This window comes from Pantherophis guttatus, chromosome 2 (genome assembly GCF_059756535.1).
Source record: "Pantherophis guttatus breed Tessera chromosome 2, ASM5975653v1, whole genome shotgun sequence".
Lineage (NCBI taxonomy): Eukaryota > Metazoa > Chordata > Lepidosauria > Squamata > Colubridae > Pantherophis > Pantherophis guttatus.
The window spans coordinates 2,259,385-2,278,588 of record NC_142064.1 but is presented as its reverse complement, the minus strand read 5'-3'; the positions used below and the strand labels follow the sequence as shown (position 1 = coordinate 2,278,588).

Below are 19,204 nucleotides of genomic sequence, written 5' to 3'. Positions count from 1 at the left end.
AGCTCCCAGAATTCCCCAGCCAGCATGGCTGAGTAGGGAATTTTGGGGGTTAAAGTCCCGAGGACTTTTAAGTGCTGCAGGTTGAGAAAAACTGCACATTTATGCAGAGCAATTGACAGATTAATTCTACACCAGAGTTAAGATTGTAGCAGTAACCTCATTATCACAGCCTTCACCCTTTTGTAGGGGTGACATCTGTGGTTGTCATCTTGACTTTTTTAACCGTTCCCTTCCCTGTGGGTAATTTCCTCAGCCCCCTTGCTCTTCGTTGTTGCCTCTCGGGACCTCTATACTGGGTAACTTTGCAAAAAAAAAAAAATCCATTTAATTCACCAACAACAGCTTTGTGTTTTAAGAATGTCAGGAGATTTAAAAACAAAAAGAAACAAAAACCAAGTCATGTGTTTGCTATACTTTTATACCAGCCTGTAAAAGGAACTCTCACGGTGCATTGTGCAATCCAGTAAATATATATTCCAGGACGTGAAACCATATAAAAGTCATTCAGATGAACCTGTTCAACTTGACTCCCCTGGAAGCCTTCCATGGATTCTTGGCAGTGTTACAGCACACTTTTCTTCCTTCTTCCTGAATAGCTTTACGCAGACAACAAGCCTGGGAGATCCGGGTTATCTCCCAACCCAAGTCCCAGGGAGGTTCACTCTTGCTTAGCTTTATCCAAAATCAACCGAGCATGCAAAAATGGAGCTCACCAACTATAATAATGGCTACACTAATTGCTAATGGTTTCTCTCCATCTCTCTCAGAAACAGAGACAGAGACAGAGAGAGGTTTGATAGATAGAGATGATAGACAGGAGATTGGACAGATGATAGATAGAGAGAGAGAGAGAGAGAAGAGGTAGGTAGATAGATGATAGATAGATAGGGTAGAGGGTAGGTGATTAGACAGATTAAAGATGGTAGATAGATGAGAGAGAGATATAGACAAAGAGAGAGATAGTAGATAGATCAGATAGATAGATAGATAGATAGATAGATAGATAGATAGATAGATACATAGATAGACAGGTTTGATAGATAAAGATGATAGAGATGATAGACAGAAGGTAGGTGATTGGACAGATGATCAATATATATATATATATAGAGAGAGAGAGTAGGTACATAGATGATAGATTGATAGATAGATAGATAGATAGATAGATAGATAGATAGATAGATAGATAGATAGATAGATAGATATGATAGACAGAAGGTAGGTGATTAGACAGATTAAAGATGGTAAATAGATGAGAGAGAGAAACAGACAAAGAGAGAGAGATAGTAGATAGATTAGATAGATGATAGATAGATAGATAGATAGAGATACAGACAGACAGACAGACAGATATATGAGAGAGAGATAATAAATAAATAGATAAGGTATGCTTTCAGATTTGTGGGGTCCTTGGTGCTCTCTGATCTTTATTATTTTCTTGCAGACACAGACATTTCATGACCCCACTAGGTAACATCATCAATGCTGGAAGGTAGTGGGATGCGGCAAGGGATGCAGCACCTGGAAGCTGCAGGCAAGCAGGTGTTTTGGTCTTTTTTTTTTAAAAAAAAATCCCTTTTTGGCTTTTGGATCATCTCTTTTGAATGGTATGTAGACGTTCTTTATCTCTCTACGCCTGTTGATGTTGGGACAGGATAGCCCCTGGGCTCAGCTCTATGGAAGAGTTTTGTGTCTTGGGACAGGGAGGTGAGGGTTGGGTGCTTCCATGTGTCAAGATGCTTTTTGTAGATAAAAAGAAAAATGTAACATAATAAAATTAAGTATTTGCAACATGCAAATACACGACTGGACTGCCATTTGTCAGAAATGGTGTAGAGTCTCCTGCTTGTGAGGGGGTGGGGGTGGGGTTGGACTAGATGACCTACAAGGTCCCTTCTAACTCTGTTAATCTGTTAAATGACCTCCTTGTAGTTTTGGAGGGCTAAACTGATGATGCCCTTAATTAGAAGCAGAAGGTAGAACGGTTAAAGAGAGACCCAACTTAGAACTAAGGAGAAGTTTTATGAAAGTGAAAACAATTAATCAGAGGAACGGCTTCCCTCCAGATGTTGTGGGTGCTCCATCACTGGAAGTTTTAAAGAAGAGGTTGAATAACCATTTGTCTCTTTGAAATGGTAGAGGGTTTCCTACTTGAGCAGGGGGTTGGACTAGAAGACCTCCAAGGTCCCTTCCGACTCCATTGATTCTGTTAATTAATCAGTGGAACGCCTTGCCTCCAGATGTTGTGGATGCTCCAACACTGGAGGCTTTCAAGAAGAGATTGGACAACCATCTTTCCAAAATGGTATATATAGGTTCTCCTGCTTGAGCAGAGGGTTAGACTAGAAGACCTCCAAGGTCCCTTCCATCTCTGTTATTATGTTAATTAATCAGTGGAACACCTGGCCTTTGAGAGTTGTGGGTGCTCCATCACTGGAAGTTCTCAAGAAAAGTTTGGACAACCATCTCTCTGGGATGGGATAGAGTCTCCTACTTGAGCAGGGGGTTGGACTAGAAGACCTCCAAAGTCCCTTCCAGCCCTAGGATTCTCTGATTCTAAGTGATTTTCTGCGGTTGCAGTGAAATGGGAAATGCCTGTGCAAAGGATTAGAATAAAATGAGATGGATGGGATCTTGGAGGTCTTCTAGTCCAGCCACCTGCCCAAGCAGGAGAACCTATACATTTCAGATAAGTGACTGTGTAGTCTCTTCTTAGGGATGCGGTGGCTCAGGGGCTAAGATGCTGAGCTTGTTGATTGAAAGGTCAGCAGTTCAGTGGTTCGAATCCCTAGTGAGCTCCCATGACTTTTTTTTTTTTTTTAATTTGATTTATATGCCACCCTTCTCCGGAGACTCAGGGCAGCTTACAGTGCGTTAAGCAATAGCCTTCATCCTTTTGTATATTTATACAAAGTCAGCTTATTGCCCCCACAAACTGGGTCCTCATTTCACCTACCTTAGAAAGGATGGAAGGCTGAGTCGACCTTGAGCCTGGGGAGATTCGAACTCGCAGTAATTGCAGGCAGCTGAATGTTAATAACAGGCTATTAGTCTGCTGCGCCACCAGGCTCCTTGTCCAACTTACTTCTGCCAACCCAGCCGTTCGAAAGCAGGTAAAAAAATGCAAGTAGAAAAAATAGGGACCACCTTTAGTGGGAAGGTAAGAGCGTTCCGTGCACCTTTGGTGTTGAGTCATGCCGGCCACATGGCCACGGAGACGTCTTCGGACAGCGCTGGCTCTTCGGCTTTGAAATGGAGATGAGCACTGCCCCCTAGAGGCAGGAACGACTAGCACATATGTGCGAGGGGACCCTTTACCTTTACCTTTAGTCTCTTCGTAAAGATACACAACTTTTTCCTTGAACAGTTGTGTCAGAGGAGCTGTACAAACACCACCCACTTACTATGGCCGGAAGGCAAGAACATGTCAAGTTGTCCTCAATGCACCCCTGGCCAGATGTTCACCCAACCTCTGCCCGTGTTTTCCCTCTTGACATTAACAGAGGCGTTTTCTCTCTTACACCATCTCAAGCCCTCCGGTCTGGCCTACAAGTTTTGTGTCCGTTCCTTGCAAGGAAACGTCTCGATCACAACGACTGTTACTCCCTCCACCCTTCCAAGCCCTGGCCTCGGTTGCCACGTTTATGCCACTCATTAAATACGGGGGGTCCTCCACTTACGATGGTTCACTGAGTGTGACCGTTCGAAGTTATTACAACGGCATTGAAAAATGGGACTGACGACCGTTTTTCACACTTACGGCCGTTGCAAAATTCCTTGTGGCCAGGGGATTTACATCCGGATGCTTGACAATAGGTTCGCATTTAGGATGGTGGCAGTGTCCCAGGGTCATGGGATCCCCTTTTGCGACCTTCTGACAAAGTCCACGGGGAAGCCAGATTCACTTAACAACCAGGTTACTAACTGAAGAACTGCAGGGATTCACTTGTGACAAGTGAATGTGAGAAGAAAAGTCATATCATAAAAAGGTCATTCCCATCTCCTTCCTTCCTTCCTTCCTTCCTTCCTTCCTTCCTTCCTTCCTTCCTTCCTTCCTTCCTTCCTCCCCCCTCCCTTCTTTCCTCCCTCCCTCCTCCTCCCTCCTTCCCATCTTCCTTCCTTCCTCCTTTCCTTCCTTCCCTCCTTCCCATCTCCTTCCTCCTTCCTCCCTCCTCCCTCCCTTCTTTCCTCCCTCCCTCCTCCTCCCTCCCTTCTTTCCTTCCCTCCTTCCCATCTCCTTCCCTCCTCCTTTCCTTCCTTCCCTCCTTCCCATCTCCTTCCTCCTTCCTCCTTCCTCCCTCCTCCCTCCCTTCTTTCCTCCCTCCCTCCTGCTCCCTCCCTTCTTTCCTTCCCTCCTTCCCATCTCCTCCCTCCCTCCCTTCTCTCATTTCCATCACCTTCCTTCCTCCCTCCCTCCCTCCTTTCCTCCCTTCTCTTTCCTTTCTTTCTTCCTTCCTCCCTTCTTTCCTTCCTTCCCTCCTTTCCATCTCCTTCCTCCTCCCTCCCTCCCTCCCTTCTCTCATTTCTTTCCTCCCTCCCTCCCTTCTTTCCTCCCTCCCTCCCTCCCTTCCTTCCACCCTTCTTTCTTTCCTTCCCTCCTTCCCATCTCCTTCCTCCTCCCTCACTCCTCTCATTTCCTCCCTCCCTCCCTCCCTCCCTCCAATGAACCCCCAATCCTAGCTGCAAAGGGAAAGCTTCTGGACAGGAGTCGTGCAACTGAGTTTTTCACTGCAGAAAACAGAAAGTTGGGCTACATTTCTCCTCGACCAACCCACTTTCCAAGCGCCAGGAATTCTTAAAAGGCAGAACTAGCCCTGGCAGCCCTAAGGCAGGGGGGAGGATTATACAGGTGACCCCTCCCCTCAGAAATGCCTCTTTGCCCCTCCGTGGCCCCCCACCCCTCCCCTGCCCTCTGGCCCACTCCCTGGCTGCTTACGGCCACTGGGGAAACCCATAAACCGCCAGGCGTGGCCATGTTGCCAGGGAGCTGCCCTGCTGGGAAAACACATTAAAATCCCACAGCAAACAAAAGGAGAGGAGGATCCGGTTGCCACAGCCACCTTATCTGAGGACTATCCTGGCTGGGGATGATGGGCGTTGTAGTTCAGCCCTACAAGGAGGAGAGTTTCAGGCTCCGAAAGGCTTCCAAGATGGACGAAGTCAAATCTTCTGCCTTCTCTGCCTGGTTCCATCCAAGGGACTGACCTCCCTCAAACTCGTTTTGGCATCATTTCTCACACTTTTTCCGTCCGCTCTGCCTCTGACTTACGACGGACATTGTAACTGATTACACTCGTAAGTTGAAGATTACCTATCGAGTTCGTTTAGTGACCGTTCAAAGTTACAACCAGGAGTAACTACTTACCTTTACTACTGGTTCACATCGCGCCCACGAGCGGCCTCCCTGAGCTCCCTTTTCCCTGGCAGAGGGCTGCAGGAGGCCGTCGTGGCCGAGAAGGGAGCCTTGATGAGTGACATCGAGCTGGCCACACCCACCCACCCTCCCACCCTGAGGTCAAACACAACCCTGATGCAGCCCTCAATGAAATTAAATTTGACACAATGGTGGACTGCTGCTGGGTTCCGACTGGTTCGGGAGAACCGGTAGTTGGACCTGTGGGTGTGCCCACCCTTGCCCACACACCTGGGCGCAATCCCATCCTATATCGCTGTGGTTTTTGATGCTGCACGCATGCGCCTGCGCTGACATTTCTGGTGCTGGGCGAACTGGTTGTTATAGTATGTGATGCCAACTGTGGCTTGACACCTCTGTTTTAGCGGCCCTTTGAAGCAGGGGTGAAATGCTCCCGGTTCGGACCGTATCGCCTGATCCAGTAACGATGGCGGCGGGTGCTTCGGAGAACCGGTAGCAAAAATCCCTGCCCCCCCCCGCATGCCCAGCTGAGCCGCACAATCATCAGAGGCTGTTTTTTTTTTTACTTTTAAAAGCATTTTTTCTACAACCGCTTCGGCAAAAAAAAAAAAAATGCTTTTAAAAGTAAAAAAAAAAAACAGCCTCTGATGATCGTGCGGCTCAGCTGGGATCGTCAGAGGCTTTTCAAAGCATTTTTTTCTGCAACCCCTTCGGGCCGAAGAGGCTGTAGGAAAAAAAAAATGCCTTTAAAAGCCTCTGGCGATCCCAGCTGACTTGCCCGATCGTCAGAAGCTTCTAAAAGCATTTTTTTTCTGCCACCTCTCAGCCAAAGAGTTTATAGGGGAAAAAAATGCCTTTAAAAGTAAAAAAAAAAAAAAAAAAAAAAACAGTTGACCACGCCCACCCAGTCACATTACACCCCCCCTCCTCACCAAGCCACGCCCACAGAACCGGTAGTAACAAATTTTAGATTTCACCCCTGCTTTGAAGCACTTGGAGGTTTATCTGTGTCTTCAGGTATCCTGTCAGAGTTGAAGAAGCTTCTCGGATGAGAAGCGAAACGTCTTCAAAAGAAAAACCCAGTTGCCTCCAGAGAAAGCGCCTTTGGGACAACCAGACCCTGGAGGACGGAGAATCTGGTGACAACTTCAAAAACGACTTCAAACCCTTAAGGGCAGTTGTGGGTGTCCACCATTCCATTCTAATCATGTCACCCTGCCCTACTACTGTAGTATTTCTTCAGTCACGATTGCATTAACCTCCCTCAAGTCACAAAGAGGTTGTGATTGTTTGGTGACCCAAGACCTGAGTGTCTTCTGGCTGCCCAACGGCCAATTCCAGAATGGTTTTGTGATTGACACATTCCTGGAAAACCCCTTGCAAAAGTTCACAGAGTTTCTCCAAGGAAACCTGAGTTCCTTGTCACTCTTTGGACACGTTGGGATTAGTGTTGCACACAATACATTGTGCAAGGACATCTTGGCTCACAAGATGATTTTGGTGCTATTTTTCTTTCAGAACGGAGCATTCTCCCACGGAGACTCCATGTGATTGGAGAATGAAAGACACATACAAACACGCGGAAATAAACACCAGTACTCAAGAACTGTTTCTTAGCGGCCTGGAGGCTAAAGCATACGAAGTATGGTTGCAGGAATTGGGTATGTCTAGTAGTCCAATGAAAAGAAGGACCAGGGGTGATATGTTAGCAGCCTTCCAGTATTTGAGGGGCTGCCACAAAGAAGAGGGGAGTCAACCTATTCTCCAAAGCACCTGAAGGCAGGAGAAGAAGCAACGGATGGAAACTAACCAAGGAGAGAAGCAACCTGGAATTAAGGAGAAGCTTCCTAACAGTGAGGATAATTCACCAGTGGAACAGAAGTTGCCTCCAGAAGTTCTGGATGCTCCATCACTTGAGGTTTTCAAGAAGAGATTGGACATCAGTTGTCTGAAATGGCGGAGAGTCTCCTGTCTGAGCAGAGGGTTGGACTAGAAGACCTCCAAGGTCCCTTCCAACTCTATTATTCTGTTAAATGACTGGTGGTGACCCAGGTTGACCACGTCGTAACACCTGGAACTTCCTTCTGTAAATCCTCCCCACCCAACTCCCTAGTCCTTCAGGAGCCTCTCATCTCAACTTGCTTCCAGTCACCTCCTACTTTGGACAGGAGCAGGAAGAGGTCAAGTAACATTAAACGGGTGTATGTGTGTGTTTTTAAATTGAGGGCCAATTTTATATATTCGATTTTAATTGGTTTTAAATTTTATAAATCTATGTGTTTTTAATATGGCTGTACACTGCCCTGAGTCCTGAGGGAGAAGGGTGGTATAGAAATCTAATAAACTTTCAAACTTTCAAACATCTCTAGAATTTGCCAAATGATACTCAGCTGGAAAAGGCCGACTAGATTTTTGGAGCTGGTTCCATCGGGAGAGAATGGACTCATCCAGAGGTCCTAGCCTTTAACAGATTAACAGAGTTGGAAGGGACCTTGTAGGTCATTTAGTCCAACCCCCCGCCCAAGCAGGAGATCCTACACCATTTCTAACAGATAGCAGTCCAGTCTCTTCTTGAAAGCCTCCAGTGATGAAGCCCCCACAACTTCTGAAGGCAACTTCTGTTCCATGGGTTGGTTGTTCTCACTGTCAGGAAATTTCTCTTTATTTCCAGGTTGAATCTCTCCTTGATCTGTTTCCATCCATTATTCCTTGTCTGGCCTTCAGAAAATAGCTTGACCTCCTTCCTCTCTGTGGCAGCCACTCAAATATTGGACTGCTATCCTGTCTCCCCTGGTTCTTCTCTTCACTAGACTAGCCATGCCCAGTTCCTGCAACTGTTATTCATATGTTTCAGTCTCCAGTCCCCTCATCATCTTGGTTGCTCTTCTCTGCACTTTTTCTAGAGTCTCAACATCTTTTTTACATCATGGCGACCAAAACTGGATGCAGAATTCTAGGTGTGGCCATACCAAGGCTTTATAGAGTGGTATTGATCATTTCTGGTCAATTGAAACTGATCTTGATCAGTTTCCATCCATTATTCCTTGTCTGGCCTTCAGGTACTTTGGAAAACAGGTTAACCCCCTCCAGTCGGTGACAGCCCCTTCTATCCGTTGAAGGATCGAAGTCAACCGCACCCAATACAGGCGTGTTTCAGATGATACATTGGAAATGGGACCACTGATTTTCAGAAAGTGGGGAGAGGAGCTCCCAAATAGTCCCCTCCAGCAAAAAAAAATCTGCAGGGAAGGAGGAAAGTGCAAGAAACGTCAAGAGAGAAAAGTTGGTTTCATCTGGCTGTTTCCCTACAAGGAACCCATAAATAACTCATCGACCTGTGAATTCTGGAATGTGCCCTGCAGATGTTGCTGGATGAGTTGCATCTTGTAGAGATGCTGGGACAAAACATCACAACTTCTTTGGCAAAAGGGTGCATGTTGTTGCATCGGGATGACCACACACACAATGGTGTGTGTGTGTGTGTGTGTGTGTGTGTGTGTGTGTGTGTGTGTGTGAAATGAGGACTTGTGGCTGCATTCATGCACATTCACATGGCTACATTCACAGCCAGCAGTGTATGTTGGCAACCAAAAAAGCCAATGCAATCCTAAATTGCATTAACAGAGGGATACAATCAAGATCAAGGGAGGTACTAATACCACTCTATAAAGCCTTAGGAAAACCCCACCTAGAATCCTGCATCCAGTGTTGGTCACCACACTGTAAAAAAAGATGTGGTGACTCTAGAAAGAGTGCAGAGAAGAGCAACCAGGATGATGAGGGGACTGGAGGCTAAAAGATACGATCAACGGTTGCAGGATCTGGGCCTGGCTAGTCTAGTGAAGAGAAGGACCAGGGGAGACATGGAAGCATCTTCCAATACTTGAGGGGCTGCCCCAGAGAGGAGGAAGGGGGTCAACCTATTCTCCAATCCACCTGAAGGCCAGACAAGGAATAATGGACGGAAACTGACCAAGGAGAGATTCAACCTGGAAATAAGGAGACATTTTCTGACAATGAGAACAATCAACCAATTGCCTTCAGAAGTTGTTGGAGCTTCATCACTGGAGGCTTTCAAGAAGAGACTGGACTGTCATTCATCAGAAATAGTGTAGGGTCTCCTGCTTGGGTGGGGGGGTTGGACTAGATGACCTACAAGGTCCCTTCCAACCCTGTTAATCCCTACCATGCTTAACCTCTCTTATGTTGGTGGTAAACGTAGAGGCTACCATAACACAACATGCTAACCTCAGTTGGTGTGGACCTTGGCTCAGTATTTTATGGCTTGGCCCCAGGTGCATTTGGTTAGTGAGGAGCTTGAGCAAACCGGGGGCTAAGATTGTGGTGTTGTGCGGTCTGGACACAGTAGGAGAACATGCTTGGTTGTCATAGTCATGCAGATGTTACGCAACGTTGCTCCACCAAGTGATTAAGCCACTTGAGACTTGCACTTCTGCAAACTTTTGATGCGTTCTTGTGGTTTCAGTGGAAAGAGATTTCCTTTCAAGAAAACTATTGTTTCCAAAGCTGAGAAGCCTTGTGTACACACGTACACAAAAACACAACGCCTTTCTTTGCACACAGACCCTCCCCTGCTGAGGGAAGGGATATTTTTCTCTCTTGAGCCCTCCATGGAAGTCCCAAAGGAGAAAGTAACACATGTAATGGAGAGACGAACCAGCCCTTATCTATCATAAAAGACTCAGCAGCCCCAGAAGAAGAAAATGTAGTCATTTACAACACACAGTGTGAGGACTCTAACAGCCACTACGTAGGACAAACAGACAGAAGATTAGCTAAGCGCATCCATGAGCACCAACTAGCAGGCAGAAGACAAGATGGAAACTCTTTAATTTCACAACACGTGGACAAATTTAACCGTAGCTTCAACTAGAAAACTGTGAGTATCCTAGAAATTCCCAAAGGTGCTTTTTCAGGAGGCCACTGGATTTTTTTGAACATTTTCTTTGAAGATGTTCTAAAAGGATGCCAATGACCAGCTGTCTGCAAAGAGTAGAAATCCTTCCATTCCCCACCACCATCCAGTCAGAGCTGAAGAAGCTTCTTGGATGAGAAGCGAAACATCTTCAAAAGAAGAACAAAGAAGGAAGTCCAGTTGCCTCCTGAAAAAGCACTATTGGGATAATTATGACCTGGATGACGGAGAATCTCTTCAGACGTTTAGCTATAGAATTTGGGATGAACAGCCTTCGAATGGTGTGGGAGAAGGAATGGATTTCCAAAGGAAAAATTGAAGACTACAGGAACCATTTGCATTACTCAGGTGACCCTGAGGACACAGGTAGAGTCCAAGTGGCCTCAACGACCCTCTAAAAGGATGCAAATGACCAGCTGTCTGCAAGGAATATAAATCCTTCCATTCCCCACCACCCAGTCAGAGCTGAAGAAGCTTCTTGAATGAGAAGCGAAAAGTCTTTAAAGAAAAAAAAAAACCCAAGAGAGTCCAGTTGCCTCTTGAAAAAAGCACCTTTGGGAGAATCATGACCTGGGGTGAAATCTACTTACCTTCCCTACCGGTTCGGAAGGGCATGCACTGCATGTGTCACATTTACGTGTGGACCCGTGTGCGCAAACCCTTCTGCATATGCGCAGAGTGTAAAAAATGATGACCTGGGCAGGTGGGCGGAGCCTTGTGCTGCCATCGCTACTGGTTCTCCAAACCACCCGCCACCATCATTACCGATTCGGCCGAACCGGTTCTAACTGGTAGCATTTCACCCCTGACCTGGATGACTGAGAATCTCTACAGACTTTTATCCTAGACCCGTGATGGCGAACCTATGGCACGCGTGCCACAGGTGGCACGCGGAGCCATATTAGTGGGCACGCCAGCTCAGCTCTGGGGTGCATGTGCGTGCCGGCCAGCTGATTTTCGGGCCTTCTGGGCCCACCAGAAGTAGGGAAACAGGCTGTTTCCTGCCTCTGGAGGGCCTGGGGGCGGGGTGGGGAAGGCCCATTTTTCTTTCTTACCTGGCTCCAGATCCTCTCTATGCATCTGGGAAGGGTGAAAACAGCCTTTCCCACTCCCTTGGAGGCCCTACGGAGGCTGAAAGGGCCCATTTCCCGACTCCCGGTGGGACAGGAAGTGATGTTTTTTCCTGTCCCCAGCCTCCAGAGACTCCAAGAGAGGCTCCTACAGACTCCTAGAGAGGTTCTGGAGGCTGGGAACAGCAAAAAATGTCACTTCCTGTCCCACCGAGAGTCGGGAAATGGGCCCTTTCAGCCTCCATACGGCCTCCAAGGGAGTGGGAAAGGCTGTTTTCGCCCTTCCCAGGTACATAGAGAGGATCTGGAACCAGGTAAGAAAGAAAAACGGGCCTACCAGGCCATCATGTGCCAGGAGCGGGGGGGGAGGGGGGAGGGGGTTGCGCACGCATGCGTGTGGGCACATGCACATGCAACCCTCCCCCGCCCCCCCTCTCCTGGCATGCGATGGCAAAAAGGTTAGCCATCACTGTCCTAGACCTTGTTTAGTTTTGACGTAACACCCCAGATGTTCAGCTCTGAACCCCTGTTCCAATTATCCACATTTGGAAATGTGCTAGGCAGGCAGGGAGGAGGTGTCAAGGAAGGAACTAGCCTTGAGTCCTTATGTAGCCACAAAGAGACTTGGATCTGATCACCTCTTCAGTTCCGTGGAACTGAATATCTGGTAGTTCTCAAGAGAAGGCAAGAACAGAGAGAAACAAGGGCGATGAAGTCAAAAACTAGTAACAAGTAAAAGATGGAAGAAGAAATTAAAGCAATATCTTTAAATGTAAATGGACTGAATGTGGCGATAAAAAGAAACAGAACTTTATCTAAATTAAATAGCTGGAAGATGGACATTATATGCCTACAAGAAATACATATTAGAAAACAACATTTGAAATTATTACAATATCCGAAGTTAGGAGTTCTATTTACATCATTGATACAACGAAGCAAAAGTGGAGTGGCATTGTATATCAAAGAAAAATTAGAACCTAAATTACTTTTTGAGGATGAAGATGGCAGGATTCTGATGGTGGAAATTAAAATGAACTTTAAACAAATACTTTTGATAGCAGATGAAAAACAAGAAGAATTTTATTGTAGATTACACAGGAAAAAATTAGAATTGGACTATGAATATGTATGTATAATGGGTGATTTTAATGCTGTAACAAACGTGGATCTGGTTTATAAAACAATGAAGACAAATAAAAAATCCAGAAGAATACTGCCAAAATCTTTTTTTACAATGATAGAAGAGTTGAGTGTTCAAGATATTTGGAGAGATTCCTGTATTATAGGTAGAACACAATAAAGTAGCTGATCTGAACTGTTCATTGATGGCTCTGATTATTTTGTGCCCAACAATCCAGTCCTGAACAAGAAACATCCCTCTCTAGGTAAGGGTTTGGACCAGGTGATACGTCACTTTTATCCCTCTGGTTTTGCTGGTTTCTAGATAACTTCTTGCGTCACTTTTTCTAGCGCTTGACTCCTCCAATTCCTGGAAAACCCGATGAGGCATTTCCTTTGCGGATTGTTTTTTGCATTGCTTTTCCCCTCCAGCCTTAGACGGCACTTAAATATCTGGTCCTGAGAGTGAAGAAATCCTCAGTATTGTAAAAAGTCTCACATTTTTAAATGGTGGTTTCTCCAAGCGTTTCCTACCCATCAGAACATGTCTTGATGTACATGGCCCTGTAGTTGAATACAGGCTTCGAAACAAATCCTTGGTCTGTATCTATTTCTTGGGAGATGTTCTAGGCTACCCTCTGTCCTTGGGAAGTGGCTACCAAATATCTCAGAACCTTAGAGGTCATTGGGGAAAAGGAACATGGATCCTGATCTGCTTATATTTCTAAAAAACACATGAAGTTAAAGTTGTAAGGCTTGGAAGTCTGGCAGTCAGACAAACCAGCCATCAACGGGCACATAGAGATAAAAACAACATCTACACACCATTCAAAACATAGAACATAAAATAATAGAGTTGGAAAGGAACTTGGAGGTCTTCTAGTCCAACCTTCTGCTTGAGCAGGAGACCACATATCATTTCAACAAGCGGTTGTCTTTTTGAAAGTCTTCAATGATGTGATTAACATCAAGATTAATACTAGACCAACAATCAAGCAGAAGATTGTAGAACGTAGTAGTTACAGAAATGGCTTGTGTCGCTAAACACGAAGCAGGAAGCTGTGGCTACGATCTGGCTTCCCCATCGGCTCGGCTTGTCAGAAGGTCGCAAGAGCGGATCACAGGACTCCAGGATACTGCAACCGTCATAAATACGGGCCAATTGCCAAGCCTCCGAATTTTGATTACGTGGCCATAGGAATCCTGCAAAGGTGAAAAGTGGTCATAAGTCATTTTTTAAAAAAATCAGCGCTGTTGTTACTTCAAACGGTCACTAAGCAAACGGTTGTAAGTCGAGTATGTCCTGTACTGCACATCGTTTGCATCTTGATGATATCAAGGGGCAGGTTCCCACCTCTTCTTTCTTCCACAGACCGAGTGGCTGTGGTTTCTGACGTCCCGATATAGTCAGCTGGCGCCATCGCTGACTATTGGGGGTGAATCACTGGCCCCCACGGAAAGGGCTAGTAACTTGGGCGTCCTCCTGGATTCACGGCTGTCTTTAGAAGAGCACTTGACGGCCGTGACCGGGAGGATTTTTCATCAGGTTCGCCTGATTCGCCAGTTGCGTCCCTTTCTGGATCGGGACTCATTACGCACCGTCACTCATGCCCTCGTCACCTCTCGTCTGGACTATTGTAACACTCTCTACATGGGGCTCCCCTTGAGGTGCACTCGGAGGCTCCAACTGGCGCAGAGTGCGGCCGTGCGGGTGGTTATGGGAGCGGCGTGGAGCTCCCATGTAACACCTCTCCTGCGCGAGTTGCACTGGCTGCCGGTGGTCTTCTGGGTGCGCTTCAAGGTTCTGGTTACCACCTTTAAAGCGCTCCATGGCTTAGGACCTGGTTACTTACGGGACCGCCTACTACCATCAATAGCCTCCCACCGACCAGTACGCTCCCACAGAGAGGGGCTCCTCCAGGTGCCGTCGGCCAAACAATGTCAGCTGTCGGCCCCCAGGGGGAGAGCCTTCTCTGTGGGGGCACCGACGATCTGGAACGAGCTCCCCCCAGAGATACGGAGGATTCCGGATCTGCGCACCTTCCGCCGCGAGCTGAAGACTCTTTTATTTCATCAAGCTGGCCTCGCCTAAATCTTCTCCCTTTTAAGTGCAAATTTTAAATTTTAATGTGTTTTAAAATATGGGTATTTTAAATTATGGGTATTAATTCAGCCAAATTTATTTAATTCATTTTATTCGATTTTAAATTTTTATATGTATGTGTTTTATCTCGTGGCTGTTCACCGCCCTGATTCCTTCGGGAGTAGGGCGGTATAGAAATTCAATAAAATAAATAAATAAATAAATAAATTCCTTTCCAGTTCAGACACCCATCGTGGCAAGGCTGATTCCTTCCCCCAATCAATTAATTAAAATACTTTAATTAATAAAGTATTAGCCAAATTCCCGGAAGGGATTCAGTTTTACTTATTTGCAAATTGTGACTCACTTCCCTTACGCCACACCGGTTTCTCAGGTGGCTGCTGAGCCATTTCCCTGGAGCTAAGAGGCAGGGAACTGGGTGGCTGGGTGGACCATTCAGGGAAGAAGCCAACGAGTCAGATCAAGTATCTCACATGGATTAAAGTAAATTGAATTTCCCAGCATCCACGAACGTCATGAAGTCCTGGGCTCAGAATTGACAGAACCCATTCCTTCCATCTCTTAATCTCGTGTTCTTTCTCTTAGTGGGTGTGATTTTGGCAGGACGAGGTGTTGGGAAAAGTTGCAACTTGTTGCGAAAAAGGGTCCTTCTGAGGGCATCATTTGAAGCAGAAGTAAAGGGCCTCCACCCCTCTCTTAGCTGCATTTGCGCCAAGATGGAGGCCCATCCAGTATTCAAGTGCCGGCAAGTGAATTGCTTCCGTGGATCGTGTCCAAGATATTGATGGAATTAAGTGTTCCTTCTGAGGTGGCTGCTCGTCTTGTTGTTGAAAGCCTGTCTTGTCGATCTCCAAAGCACCGGAGGGCAGGACAAGAAACAATGGTTGGAAACTCATCAAAGAGAGAAGGAATCTGGAATTAAGAAGAAACTTTCTAACAGAGAGGACAATTAACCAATGGTTAACAGGAGTTGTGGGTGCTTCATCACTGGAGGTTTTTAGGAAATGACTAGGCAGTCACTTGTCTGAAATGGTATAGGATGTCCTGCTTGAACAGGGGGTTGGACGAGAAGATCTCCAAAGTCCCTTCTAGCTCCTATTATTCTATTCCATTCCATTCCATTCCATTCCATTCCATTCCATTCCATGCCATGCCATGCCATGCCATGCCATGCCATGCCATGCCATGCTATGCTATGCTATGCTATGCTACTCTATTCCACTCTACTCTCTCTATATATATGGAGAGGGGGGGGGAGGGAATAAATAGAGAGAGAATAAATAGATATAGGGTAGGTGATTAGATAGATTATAGATTATCTGTAATCTCCTACTTTGTCTATTATCTCTCCTCTCTCCCCCTCTCCCTCTATCATCTCTCTCTCTCTCTCATCTCTCATCTCTATTTCTGTCTGTCTGTCTGTCTGTCTGTCTGTCTGTCTCTCTGTCTGTCTGTCTGTCTGTCTGTCTCTCTCTCTCTCTCTCTCTCTCTCTCTATATCTATCTATCTATCTATCTATCTATCTATCTAGTTAACCAGAGGGCAGGAGAAGAAATGGTGGATGGAAGCTACTCAGAGGGAGATCCAACGTAGAATGAGGAATTTCCTGACAGTAACAAAATTGACCAATGGTACAGTTTGTCTCCCAGAATTGTGGCTGCTCCGTCACTGGAGCAGCCACAATTTTCAAAAATAGCACATTTTCAAAAATAGACCAGACAGCCATTTGACCAGGATAGCATGAGGTCTCCTGCTTGAGCAGGGGGTCCGATTAGAAGACCTCCAAGGTCACTTTCTCAACCACACCAACAAACAATAACCAAGAAACCCTACTTGATGTTGGGCCGACTTGACTTAAGGGATGGGAAATCCACAGAGAACTCTCTGAAATGACCTTTGATGGACGAGGAGGCTTCAACCTTCTCTTTTCTTCTCTTCTCTTGGAATATCTTGGCAGGACCATTTGAGTTGAGTGATGATTCTTCCAACTGCAGAGGTCACTGACCTTTGTAGGTGTCATCAGGATGTTCCTGTTTTGGCTAAACCAGGATTGAAACTCTAATCTCAGGGAACGCCAGAAACTTGTCAGGATGATGGATTCAAGAACCCTTCTTTGCTTCACTTCCTGGTACATCTTGGAATTTGTCTTAATACTTTGCACAAACAGATGCTGTCGTTCTATGTCATTTTCCAAGAGCTCAATGGTTCCACCCTTTAAGGCTGTTAACTCATTCGATCCTGCATTATACAATAATATTTTCATGTGTGAGCTTTTGTTTCAGGTACTGAGAGTTTGTGTGGTCCAAAAAGTGCTGGATAGAAGCAAGGAAATCTGGAGTCAAGTCCACCCATAGCCAGAGATACAACTTGTGGGACTTTGGGTCAGAACCCCCTGTTTTTAGGCAAGACCCACGTCCCATCAGGCCCCCATAGGTTGCAGTGGGATGATTCTTTGTAGTTGTTTATTTATTTATTCATTTATTTAGTTTAGTTTACTTTATTGTCATTGCACACGGTACAACGAAATTAAATGCCATCTTCAGTGTACATTATAACTATAAAGATAAAAATACAAACATGCATCCTTTACATTCTATATAATTGAAATCGAAAACAAAATATTGCACTATAACGTAGAATTCAATATGGTTACTGCTCTGGGATAGAAGCTGTTTTTCAGCCTATTTGTCCTTGTCTTTATTATCCTGTACCGTCTGCCAGATGGTAATAGTTAGAAAAAAAAAAAGGGTGCACAGGATGAAAAGGATGTTTTAAGGATGTTTTGAACTTTCTTAAGGCAGCGGGAGTTATAAAGCTCTTCCAAGGAGGGGAGGGGGCAACAAATGATCCTCTGGGCAATGACGTTGACCCTCTGGAGTGCTGTCCTATCTGCCACTGTGCAATTGGCAAACCAGACACAGGTGCAGTAAGTTCAAATACTCTCTATCGTGCAGCAGTAGAAGGTGACCAGCAGTTTTTCATTCAGTTGTCGTTTCCTGAGAAGCCTCAGGTCGTATGATCTCTGCTGGGCCCTTTTGACCAGGGCTGCAATGTGGAAGAAGCCCCAGGTCAGGTCCTCTTTTAGGATAACGCCCAGAAACTTCAAACTGGCCACTTGCTCCACTCGGTCTCCATTGATGAGCAAAGGCTGGATGTCTGATCTGTTCCTTCTATAGTCCACTATAAGCTCCTTGGTCTTATTGGTGTTCAGGACCAAGTTATCGTCTCCGTAGCACCAGAGGTGTTATTCACTTAATTTCCCTACCGGTTTGTAAAATATGAGCACGCGCCCACCTCCACGCATGCGCACGGCCTTCCACGCATGTGCTGTGCTTGCACATGCAGCTTGCATGTATGTGTGCGGCTTCAAAATGTGCCTAAATAGGACGGCATAGCACTGGTGTGGGCCCACCTGCGATTTCCGCTCACGATTCGGGTGAACCGGTCTGAACCGTCTGAATTTCACCTCTGCACACCACCATGATGATGAGGACACTGGGATTAAGAGTCTCCGGTTGAAGTAGCAGCTCTATGTAGCAACTTTTCGAAGTTGGGGTGAAGAGATCTGGGTTCAAGTCCCCTCAGCCTCTTTTAGCCAAATCTTCAGGGATGTTCTGAGAAAAAAAAAAACAGGAGGAAAGTGTGCTGTGGACATCGCCTTGAGCTAAAGAACAGTGGGAAAGGAGAAGAAAGAAAGGAAGGAAGGAAGGAAGGAAGGAAGGAGATGAGAATGAGAGAAGAAAGAAAGATAAAGGGAAGAGAAGGAAAAGAAGGAAGGAAAAAGAAAGAAAGAAAGTGGAAGGAAGGGAGGAGGAAGGAAAAAGGAAAGAAAGGGAAGGAAAGACAAGGAGGGAGGAAGAGAAAGAAAGAAAGAAAGGAAGGAAGGAAGGAAGGAAGGAAGGAAGGAAGGAAAGAGATGAGAATGAGAGAAGAAAGAAAGAAAAAGGGAAGAGAAGGAAAGGAAGGAAGGAAGGAAAAAGAAAGAAAGAAAAAGAAAGAAAGAAAGTGGAAGGAAGGGAGGAGGAAGGAAAAAGGAAAGAAAGGGAAGGGAAGACGAGGAGGGAGGAAGAGAAAGGAAGGAAGGAAGGAAGGAAGGAGATGAAAATGAGAGAAGAAAGAAAGAAAAAGGGAAGAGAAGGAAAGGAAGGAAGGAAGGAAAAAGAAAGAAAGAAAAAGAAAGAAAGTGGAAGGAAGGGAGGAGGAAGGAAAAAGGAAAGAAAGGGAAGGGAAGACGAGGAGGGAGGAAGAGAAAGGAAGGAAGGAAGGAAGGAGATGAAAATGAGAGAAGAAAGAAAGAAAAAGGGAAGAGAAGGAAAGGAAGGAAGGAAGGAAAAAGAAAGAAAGAGAGAGAAAGAAAGAAAGTGGAAGGAAGGAAGGAGGAAGGAAAAAGGAAAGAAAGGGAAGGGAAGATGAGGAGGGAGGAAGAGAAAGAAAGGAAGGAAGGAAGGAAGAAAGAAAGAAAGGAAAAAGAAAGGAAAAAGAAAGAAAGAAAGACAGAGAGACCTTGGAAGGATGGAAGGCTGAGTTAACCTTGAGCCGGTGAGATTTGAACTGCCAAATTGCAGGCAGTCGGCAGTCGGCAGTCAGCAGAAGTAGCC

The 19,204-nt window shown here is 45.8% G+C and overlaps 1 long non-coding RNA gene across 1 annotated transcript; it reads left to right on the top strand.

The window, feature by feature from the left end:
- The first annotated feature begins 943 nt into the window (after positions 1-943).
- LOC132709770 (uncharacterized) lies at positions 944-7,734 on the top strand. Its single transcript, XR_009620747.2, has 2 exons — positions 944-1,607; positions 6,893-7,734. It is a non-coding gene; the product is annotated as an uncharacterized LOC132709770 (long non-coding RNA).
- Positions 7,735-19,204: the final 11,470 nt, after the last annotated feature.